Source organism: Delphinus delphis, chromosome 4 (assembly GCF_949987515.2).
Source record: "Delphinus delphis chromosome 4, mDelDel1.2, whole genome shotgun sequence".
NCBI classification, from domain to species: Eukaryota; Metazoa; Chordata; class Mammalia; order Artiodactyla; family Delphinidae; genus Delphinus; species Delphinus delphis.
Window position 1 is genome coordinate 103354684 of NC_082686.1, and position 10813 is coordinate 103365496.

A 10813-nucleotide genomic window follows, 5' to 3' on the forward strand; every position below is an offset into this window, starting at 1 on the left:
TCATCGCCCATCACAATTTGTTTTAAAAACGGAACGTTTTCATTATATTTCAGTAGAGAATCACATGCGGAAATACTGTCAAGAAGGTTTTTCTCGCTGAACTTACGTAGAACCCAAACATCAAAGTGATGAACATAACCAAGCTGGTGCAAATGATTTTCAGTTCTTGATTTGGATATTTTTAGTATGTTAGCTATCTCCTGCGTGGTATAACGTTATTGTTCTCAATTAACGTCTCGATTTGATCGCTATCAACTTCAACTGGCCTACCCAACCGTGGAGCATTGTCCAGCAAGAAATCTCCAGCACAAAACTTCACAAACCATTTTTGACATATTCAATCAGTCACAGCACCCTTCTCCATATACAGCACAAATCTTTTTTTTTTTGCATTTCAGTTGCATTTTACTTTTCTTGAAATAATGAAGCATAATATGCCAAAAATGTTGTTTTTCTTCCATCTTCAATATTAAAATGGTTATACAAAAATTCACCAATTTTGATAAATTTTTTTTAAAATGCATGCTGATATGACAGCTGTCACAATACAATTTAACAAAATTGTTTCAAATGAAGTTAAAGACAACTAAGCGCTGTTAGAGCCATCTTACAGAAAAAAACCAAACAAACTTTTTTGCCACCCCAATAGTATGTTCTTAGTACTTACTCAACTCTAGATACTGTTGTGAGTGCTTTCCATATAGTAACTCATTTTGCAGAGAAAATAGAGGCAAAAAATAAGTTACTTGCCCCAATAAATAGGTAGTCAGTTGAAGAGTCAAGTCTCAAATATAGGTTTAAACAACAGTCTTAGCTTTTATGCCACAATGCCTCTCACTTAGGTGGCCAACAATCCTGGACTTAGCACTGCCCATCCAGAGTTCCAGGATACCCCTCAGTCCCAGGCAAACTGGGATGGTTGGTCACCCTATCTTCCCAGTGTTAATCCTGTTATCTTTCATAGCAGGAAAGCATTCAGTGCTAAAATGAAAGCATAACTTTAAAAAACAACAACAGCATCATGACTACAAATCCTTAATGGTTTTCATAACCTTTTGTCTTAACCTTAGGGAATATAAGACATAATGGTGAATGGTGAAGAAACACTTATCCAAAGTCATAATTCTTTAAGTTTCACTTCAGTTTTTTTTTCTTCTTGCATGAATGTGAGTTTCTTTATGATCACAAAAAAGACAATTTAGAGGTTACTTTGGATTTTAAAGTTAATAATCAACTTATTAACTCACAGACTCTACTTTAATTCTTCCTTAAGCATTTAAGTTCAGTTTACAAATCTCATTATTCCATTGTAGGCCTAGCAAATTTGAACTGTCGCTTTTAATGGCCTTCAATTAATATTTGGTTACATTTTCAAATTTAGTTAATAAACTCTTTTAAATGTTTTAAACTGGCTTATAAATTTAATATATTGTTTTTAAGTCCTTCAATTGTCTGAATGACAAACCTTCCCAAGTAATTAAGCCATTCTTAGGAATTAAAGTAGTTAAACTCAAAAATATGGTGATCTTTAAAATCTATTAAGTATTCTAATACTATATATAGTAAAATTTCTACCTAAAGTCATAAGTATAAATCAATTACTCGGGCTTCCCTGGTGGCGCAGTGGTTGAGAGTCCGCCTGCCGACGCAGGGGACACAGGTTCGTGCCCCGGTCCGGGAAGATCCCACATGCCGCGGAGCGGCTGGGCCCGTGAGCCATGGCCCTGAGCCTGCGCGTCCGGAGCCTGTGCTCCGCAACGGGAGAGACCACAACAGTGAGAGGCCGGCGTACCACAAAAAAATAAATAAATAAATAAAATTAAATCAATTACTCAATTCTACATTTTAAATTAAAACTACCTTGTTAATCTAATAAGTCAAATTATTGTTAACATTACAAGTCTATCATGCTATATATACACAGATTCTTTAGCAAAAGAAAATATTAATAAGGCATATTTGGGCCCCTTCACTGTCTCTGTTATTAATTCTATAAGTCTTAATGGGTACTAAAATGATATCTGGTTTGAATTTTGAATCTCTCTCTCTGGCTTTTTATGACTATTTTAGTCATAACTTTCAAAGACATTCTACTCGTTCTTGGTTTAATTCAAGTAAAATTAAGCACTTTTTAATAGGTTCTGATTTTGTGAGGTTACTTCTCTCTCCCTTTCCCACGTGAGTAGTTGTGTGTATTTGTATGTGTGTGTGTGTGATTGTATGCTGTGTGTTTGTGTGTGTATCTGGATGTATTTGTATGTACTTTTGTGTGTGTGCCATGTGTATGTACACACAAACATGCAGGTGGTAGTGGGAGAGAAAGACTCCCAGTATTTTCAAAGAGAGTTAATAGGAATAACGCTCACCAAAAATAATACTGGTTATTTCAAGATAGTAGGATTCAGGGACGTTTGCTGCTTTTTACTTTAAATCTTTCTCTATTGCTTGAATAAGCAAGTGTCACTTTTTAGAGAAAAAAAATCTCTTCTTTAACATAATATTTTTTAGAGGGTAACTTTTCTTGTACTGACATGGAAATATGTCTAGACCATATTATTAAGTCAAGGAGTTTCAAAATAATAAATATAGTAGTATCCCATTTTTGGAAAAAAATTTGGGTAAAAATTTAATGTGGTATGAATATAGGTGGGTCCCAAAAGATACATACTAAATATTAAGATTGTTTATCTCTGGGGTTCGGGCTGGAATTGGGTATTGGAAGTATGTCATACGCAACTGCCTAGAACACTGACGTAAACAAGAAAGGGGGTTATTTTTGCTCACATAAGTCCAGAGGTAGGCTGTCTCGGGTAGGGGTGGAGGGAGCCTCAAAGTGCTAGGCTCTTTCTAGCTTTGGTCCCACCATCTTTTGGGTGTGTCTTCTACACTCACAGTTAAGGGATTGTTGCTCCAGCTCTAGGCATTGTCTACAAATTCCAGTCAGGAAGAAGATGGAAAGATAGAAAAAAGATGTGTGCCAGATGAGTTTACCTCTTTTTCTCAGGGAAAAAACAGCGTTCCCAGAAGTCTTTCCCAATAGACTTAAAGTTATATCTCATTAGCCAAAACTATGTCATGTGGCCACAGGTGGCTGCAAGGAAGACTGGGAAACCTAGCTTTTCAGTTGTCACACTGTTACCCCAAACATAATCAGAATTTTTTTACATTAAGGGAGAAAAGATATATTCTATATATATTTCTCTGTGTGTGTGTGTGTGTGTGTGTGTGTGTTTTAAATTTAGGAAGAATCCATGTATACAGTAAGTGAAGGGAGGACATTCCAGATAGAGAAAATAGTCTGATTGATTTAAAATATCTAAATAGGTGGAAAGTATCTCTAATATAATTGTATGTAATTGTGTATAGTTTTCATTAAAAAAATGAATTGCTAAAATGACCCAAGCTGTTAAAATAGATTTCTTATGCAACATAATTCACTATGTTCAAGATACAATGTTTACAATAAGCTAAGAGCTGGAGAGAATCCTGCACCAGTGTAACTGAAAAAAAACCCTCCAGATTTGCACTTTATATTCAAATTACTCTAAAAAAATTATTTGTAAATCAAAGCTTGAAAACAAAAAAGCTTACCTTCAATTACTCTATGATTATTTTTAATTTTGAAACATTCCTGTCTTTCTAGTCTTTATCCTTATGTGTACATATTTTACTTACCTCTAATATCAAATGACTTTCTACTTTGTAAACTGGAAACCAATTATTACAGAGAAGAATTAATGCAAACGTTTTTCTCATTTACATAAACAAAGAGATGACATACAAAGCAGTGAGATCTGAGGGAACAAATAGTGCAAGGTATTATCTTCTCAGTGAACTTTTTTTTGGTTTTCCAAAACTCTGTATTTGAGTGTAGGTGATTCAGGGTTTCTTTGTATTTTTAAAAATTATTGTCTTTTTGATGAAGAGTGCTTCCCAGGCATTAGAAGAAAGGTTTCAGAAGGTGAAGCTCCCCAAACAGATTGTGGGCTCTGGTTAGAAGAAAGCAGCTGCCTGAGGAGAAGAAACAGCAGCAGCTCTGGATGATCCTGGGCGCCCTGGGGAAGGGCCAGAGCCCAGAGCCGACAGGATGACAAGGTATTGAGGAAAATTCGGTAGTACTACACAAATAAGTAGATCAATGAAACAGAATGGAATCCAGAAATAGACCCACATATATTGAATTTAATATGAGAATATCATATAACAATATTAATATGAAAGTATTATAAAAGTTGTATTTCAAAAATTAGTGGAGAAAAGAATTGTTCAGTAGATGGAGTTGAGACAATCTCATTCCTTTTCCCAAAATAAACTTAAGATAGATCAACTATCTCAATGTAAAAAATTCCGTAAGTTATACCAAGGGGATTTTCCTGGCGTGTTTTCTTCCAAGATTTCATTCAAGGTATGATTTGGGAGGAAGCCTTTCCTGGGAATGTACAACTTTTGGAGCTGACTATGCTGAGTGCAGATTTGGGGCTGGGATTATTTTACGGATTGAAGTTCATAAGCTGTTGCTTTAAAAAATTTTTGGCTTGTGATTACTCCAAAACTTAGTAGACTTTTGGTCTACTGTGAGAACCACAGCCAAAAATTTATCCAGGCATAGTTTTAATGTACACGCTTATCAGTTACTTACTGGCCTCTCCATTCTGCATCCCTCTCATCCATAGGTAGCTTCAGACCATTTGGAAGATAGCACTGTTACTCTGAGCTTTGCTAATAAGTTTGTTTCTATTTTCTAGATTCCGAGGAGATGATACTGGAAAAGGGTTGAAGCACAGTCTTCCGTTAAGGCTACTGCTTTACAGTCACCAAGTATTTAAAACAGCTCTAGTGTGGGACATAGAAGCAGTTGGCTTTTTCAAGCTGCAAAACAGAGTGGTCAGGACTTGGATTGCAGGCTGCAACAAAAAGCACTTCCTGTATCTCCAGGCTGAGTTACATTCACCTTTGATTATTACTATTAAGGCGGGGAGGAATATTACTTTATAGGTGGTGTTGTGTTCTTCCAGGCACAAAATATCTGTTTACCTGTCTTCTTCTGAAACTAACAGCCATTGGGGTTCAATGCTTAGATTCAATAATTCATTAGAGACTGTCAAAAAATGCTGATATTCAAATTCTATTCTTTCTTCTTTAGTTTCTTTGATTGACCACTTCCATAAAGACCAACCTCACGTCATCTACTATTTGGTTACCTAGTGTTACAGTTTATACAGGAAAGGCAGAATAAATGCTTGATTGTTTTCTTTTATTACCAGTTTTCAAAATAAAGAGAGGGAATTCCCTGGCAGTCAAGTAGCTAGGACTTGTTGCTTTCAGAGCTAGGGCTTGGGTTCAATCCCTGGCTGGGGAACTAAGATCCTGCAAGCTGCGAGGTATGGCAAAAAAAAAAAAAAAAAAAGATAATTCCTTAGCATCCTCCAGGGATGAACAGTTTTTTGCAGTAGGATGAAATCATGGTTTAAAATATATTTGATGTGTTTCGATCCACTGAAGTTATTATTTTCAGTGATACTCAAAAATTTTTTCAACATCTTTATTGGAGTATAATTGCTTTACAATGGTGTGTTAGTTTCTGCTTTATAACAAAGTGAATCAGTTATACATATACATATATCCCCATATCTCTTCTCTCTTGCATCTCCCTCCCTCCCACCCTTCCAGGTGGTCACAAAGCACCGAGCTGATCTCCCTGTGCTATGCGGCTGCTTCCCACTAGCTATCTATTTTACATTTGGTAGTGTACATATGTCCATGCAACTCTCTCACTTTGTGCCAGCTTACCCTTCCCCCTCCCCATATCCTCAAGTCCATTCTCTAGTAGGTCTGCGTCTTTAATCCAGTCTTACCCCTAGGTTCTTCATGACCATTCTTTGTTTGTTTTAGATTCCATATATATGTGTTAGCATATGGTATTTGTTTTTCTCTTTCTGACTTACTTAACTCTGTATGACAGTCTCTAGGTCCAGCCACCTCACTACGAATAACTCAATTTCATTTCTTTTTATAGCTGAGTAATATTCCATTGTATATATGTGCCACATCTTCTTTATCCATTCATCCGATGACGGGCACTTAGGTTGTTTCCATCTCCGGGCTATTGTAAATAGAGATGCAATGAACATTTTGGTACATGATACTTTTTGATTATGGTTTTCTCACAGCATATGCCCAGTAGTGGGATTGCTGGGTTGCACGGTAGTTCTATTTTTAGTTTTTAAAAGAACCTCTATAGTGTTCTCCATAGTGGCTGTATCAGTTTACATTCCCACCAACAGTGCAAGAGGGTTCCCTTCTCTCCACACCCTCTCCAGCATTTATTGTTTGTAGATTTTTTGATGATGGCCATTCTGACGGGTGTGAGAAGATATCTCACTGTAGTTTTGATTTGCATTTCTCTAATAATTAATGATGTTGAGCATTCTTTCATGTGTTTGTTGGCCATCTGTATATCTTCTTTGGAGAAATGTCTATTTAGGTCTTCTGCCCATTTTTGGATTGGGTTGTTTGTTTTTTTGATATTGAGCTGCATGAGCTGCTTGTATATTTTGGAGATTAATCCTTTGTCAGTTGCTTCGTTTGCAAATATTTTCTCCCTTCTGAGCATTCTCTTTTTGTCTTGTTTATGGTTTCCTTTGCTGTGCAAAAGCTTTTAAGTTTCATTAGGATCCATTTGTTTGGTTTTATTTCCATTTCTCTAGGAGGTGGGTCAAAAAGGATCTTGCTGTGATTTATATCATAGAGTGTTCTGCCTATGTTTTCCTCTAAGAGTTTGATGGTGTCTGGCCTTAAATTTAGGTCTTTAATCCATTTTGAGTTTATTTTTGTGTATGGTGTTAGGGAGCCTTCTAATTTCATTCTTTTACATGTAGCTGTCCAGTTTTCCCAGCACCACTTATTGAAGAGGCTGTCTTTTCTCCACGGTATATTCTTGCCTAATTTATCAAAGATAAGGTGACCATATGTGTGTGGGTTTATCTCTGGGCTTTCTATCTTGTTCCACTGATCTATATTTCTGTTTTGTGCCAGTAACACACTATCTTGATTACTATAGCTTTGTAGTATAGCCCGAAGTTAGGGAGCCTGATTCCTCCAGCTCTGTTTCTTTCCCTTAAGACTGCTTTGGCTACTCGGGGTCTTTTGTGTCTCCATACAAATTTTAAGATTTTTTTGTTCTAGTTCTGTGAAAAATGCCATTGGTAATTTGATAGGGATTGCATTGAATCTGTAGAATGCTTTGGATAGTAGAGTCATTTTCACAATGTTGATTCTTCCAATCCAAGAACATGGTGTATCTCTCCATCTGTTTGTATCATCTTTAATTTCTTTCATCAGTGCCTTATAATTTTCTGCATACAGATATTTTGTCTCCTTAGGTAGGTTTATTCCTAGATATTTTATTGTTTTTGTTGCAGTGGTAAATGGGAGTGCTTTTTTCATTTCACTTTCAGATTTTTCATCATTAGTGTATACGAATGCAAGAGATTTCTGTGCATTAATTTTGTATCCTGCTACTTTACCAAATTCATTGATTAGCTCTAGTAGTTTTCTGCTACCATCTTTAGGATTCTCTATGTATCGTATGATGTCATCTGCAAACAATGACAGCTTTACTTCTTCTTTTCCGATTTAGATTCCTTTTATTTCTTTTTCTTCTCTGATTGCTGTGGTTAAAACTTCCAAAACTATGTTGAATAATAGTGGTGAGAGTGGGCAACCTGTCTTGTTCCTTATCTTACTGGAAATGGTTTCGGTTTTTCAACATTGAGGACGATATTGGCTGTGGGTTTGTCATCTGTGGCTGTCTGGTTTTGGTGTCAGGGTGATCGTGGCCTCTTAGAATGAGTTTGGGAGTGTTCCTCCCTCTGCTATATTTTGGAAGAGTTTGAGAAGGATAGGTGTTAGCTCTTCTCTAAATGTTTCATAGAATTTGCCTGTGAAGCCATCTGGTCCTGGGCTTTTGTTTGTTGGAAGATTTTTAATCACAATTTCAATTTCAGTGCCTCTGATTGGTCTGCTCATATTTTCTATTTCTTCATGGTTCATTCTCAGAAGGTTGTGCATTTCTAAAAATTTGTCCATTTCTTCCAGGTTGTCCATTTTATTGGCATATAGTTGCTTGTAGTAATCTCTAATGATCCTTTGTATTTCTGCAGTGTCAGTTGTTACTTCTCCTTTTTCATTTCTATTTCTGTTCATCTGAGTCTTTTCCCTTTTTTTATTTTGATGAGTCTGGCTAATGGTTTATCAATTTTGTTTATCTTCTCAAAGGACCAGCTTTTAGTTTTGTTGATCTTTGTAATCGTTTCCTTCATTTCTTTTTCATTTATTTCTGATCTGATTTTTATTTCTTTCCTTCTGCTAACTTTGGGGTTTTTTTGTTCTTCTTTCTCTAATTGCTTTAGGTGTAAGGTTAGGTTGTTTATTTGTGATGTTTCTTGTTTCTTAAGGTAGGATTGTATTGCTATAAACTTCCCTCTTAGAACTCCTTTTGCTGCATCCCATAGGTTTTGGGTTATGGTGTTCTCATTATCATTTGTTTCTAGGTATTTTTTGATTTCCTCTTTGATTTCTTCAGTGATCTCTTGGTTATTAAGTAGTGTATTGTTTAGCCTCCACGTGTTTGTATTTTTTACAGATTTTTTCCTATAATTGATATCTAGTCTCATAGGGTTGTGGTCGGAAAAGATACTTGATATGATTTCCATTTTCTTAAACTTACCAAGGCTTGATTTGTGACCCAAGATAAGATCTATCCTGGAGAATGTTCTATGAGCACTTGAGAAGAAAGTGTATTCTGTTGTTTTTGGATGGACTGTCCTATAAATATCAATTAAGTCCATCTTGTTTAATGTATCATTTAAAGCTTGTGTTTCCTTATGTATTTTCATTTTGGATGATCTGTCCATTGGTGAAAGTGGGGTGTTAAAGTCCCCTACTATGATTGTGTTACTGTCGATTTCCCCTTTTATGGCTGTTAGCATTTGCCTTACGTATTGCGGTGCTCCTCTGTTGGCTGCATAAATATTTACAATTGTTATATCTTCTTCTTGGATTGATCCCTTGATCATTATATAGTGTCCTTCTTTGTCTTTTGTAATAGTCTTTATTTTAAAGTCTATTTTGTCGGATATGAGAATTGCTACTCCAGCTTTCTTTTGATTTCCATTTACATGGAATATCTTTTTCCATCCCCTCCCTTTCCTTCTGTATGTGTCCCTCGGTCTGTAGTAGGTCTCTTGTAGACAGCATATATACGGGTCTTGTTTTGGTATCAATTCAGCCAGTCTCTGTCTTTTGGTTGGAGCACTTAATTCGTTTACATTTAAAGTAATTATTGATATGTATGTTCGTATTATCGTTGTCTTAATTGTCTTGGGTTTGTTATTGTAGGTCTTTTCCTTCTCTTGTGTTTCCTGCCTAGAGAAGTTCCTTTAGCATTTGTAGTAAAGCTGGTTTGGTGTTGCTGAATTCTCTTAGCTTTTGCTTGTCTGTAAAGGTTTTAATTTCTCCGTCAAATCTGAATGAGATCCTTTCTGGGTAGAGTAATCTTGGTTGTAGGTTATTCTGTTTCATCACTTTAAATATGTCCTGCCACTCTCTTCTGGTTTGCAGAGTTTCTGCTGAAAGATCAGCTGTTAACCTTATGGGGATTCCCTTGTGTGTTATTTCTTGTTTTTCCCTTGTTGCTTTTAGTATTTTTTCTTTGTATTTAATTTTTGATAGTTTGATTAATATGTGTCTTGGTGTGTTTCTCCCTGGATTTATCCTGTATGGGACTTTATGTGCTTCCTGGACTTGATTAACTATTTCCTTTCCCATATTAGGGAAGTTTTCAACTATAATCTCTTCAAATATTTTCTCAGTCCCTTTCTTTTTCTCTTCTTCTTCTGGAACCCCTATAATTCGAATGTTGGTGCGTTTAATGTTGTCCCAGGGGTATCTGAGACTGTCCTAAATTCTTTTCATTCTTTTTTCTTTATTCTACTCTGCAGTAGTTATTTCCACTGTTTTATCTTCCAGGTCACTTATCCGTTCTTCTGCCTCAGTTATTCTGCTATTGATCCCTTCTAGAGATTTTTTTGTGTGTGTGTGTGGTATGCGGGCCTTTCACTGTTGTGGACTCTCCTGTTGCGGAGCACAGACTCCGGACACGCAGGTTCAGCAGCCATGGCTCACGGGCCCAGCCGCTCCGCGGCCTGTGGGATCTTCCCGGACCGGGGCACGAACCCGTGTCCCCTGCATCAGCAGGCGGACTCTCAACTGCTGCGCCACCCGGGCAGCACCCTTCTAGAGAATTTTTAATTTTATTTATTGTATTGTTCATCACCATTTGTTTGCTCTTTAGTTCTTCTAGGTCCTTGTTAAATATTTCTTATATTTTCTCCATTCTAGTTCCAAGATTTTGGATCATTTTTACTATCATTATTCTGAATTCTTTTTCAGGTAAACTGCCTATTTCCTCTTCATTTGTTAGGTCTGGTGGGTTTTTACCTTGCTCCTTCAACTGCTGTGTGTTTCTCTGTCTTCTCATTTTGCTTAGCTTTCTGTGTTTGGGGTCTCCTTTTCGCAGGCTGCAGGTTCACAGTTCCTGTTGTTTTTGGTGCCTGCCCCCAGTGGCTAAGGTTGGTTAAGTGGGTTGTGTAGGCTTCCTGGTGGAGGGGACTAGTGCCTGTGTTGTGGTGGATGAGGCTGGATCTTGTCTTTCTGGTGGGCAGGTCCACGCCTGGTGGTGTGTTTTGGGGTGTCTGTGGCCTTATTATGATTTTAGGCAGCCTCTCTGCTAATGGGTGGGGTTGTGTTCCTG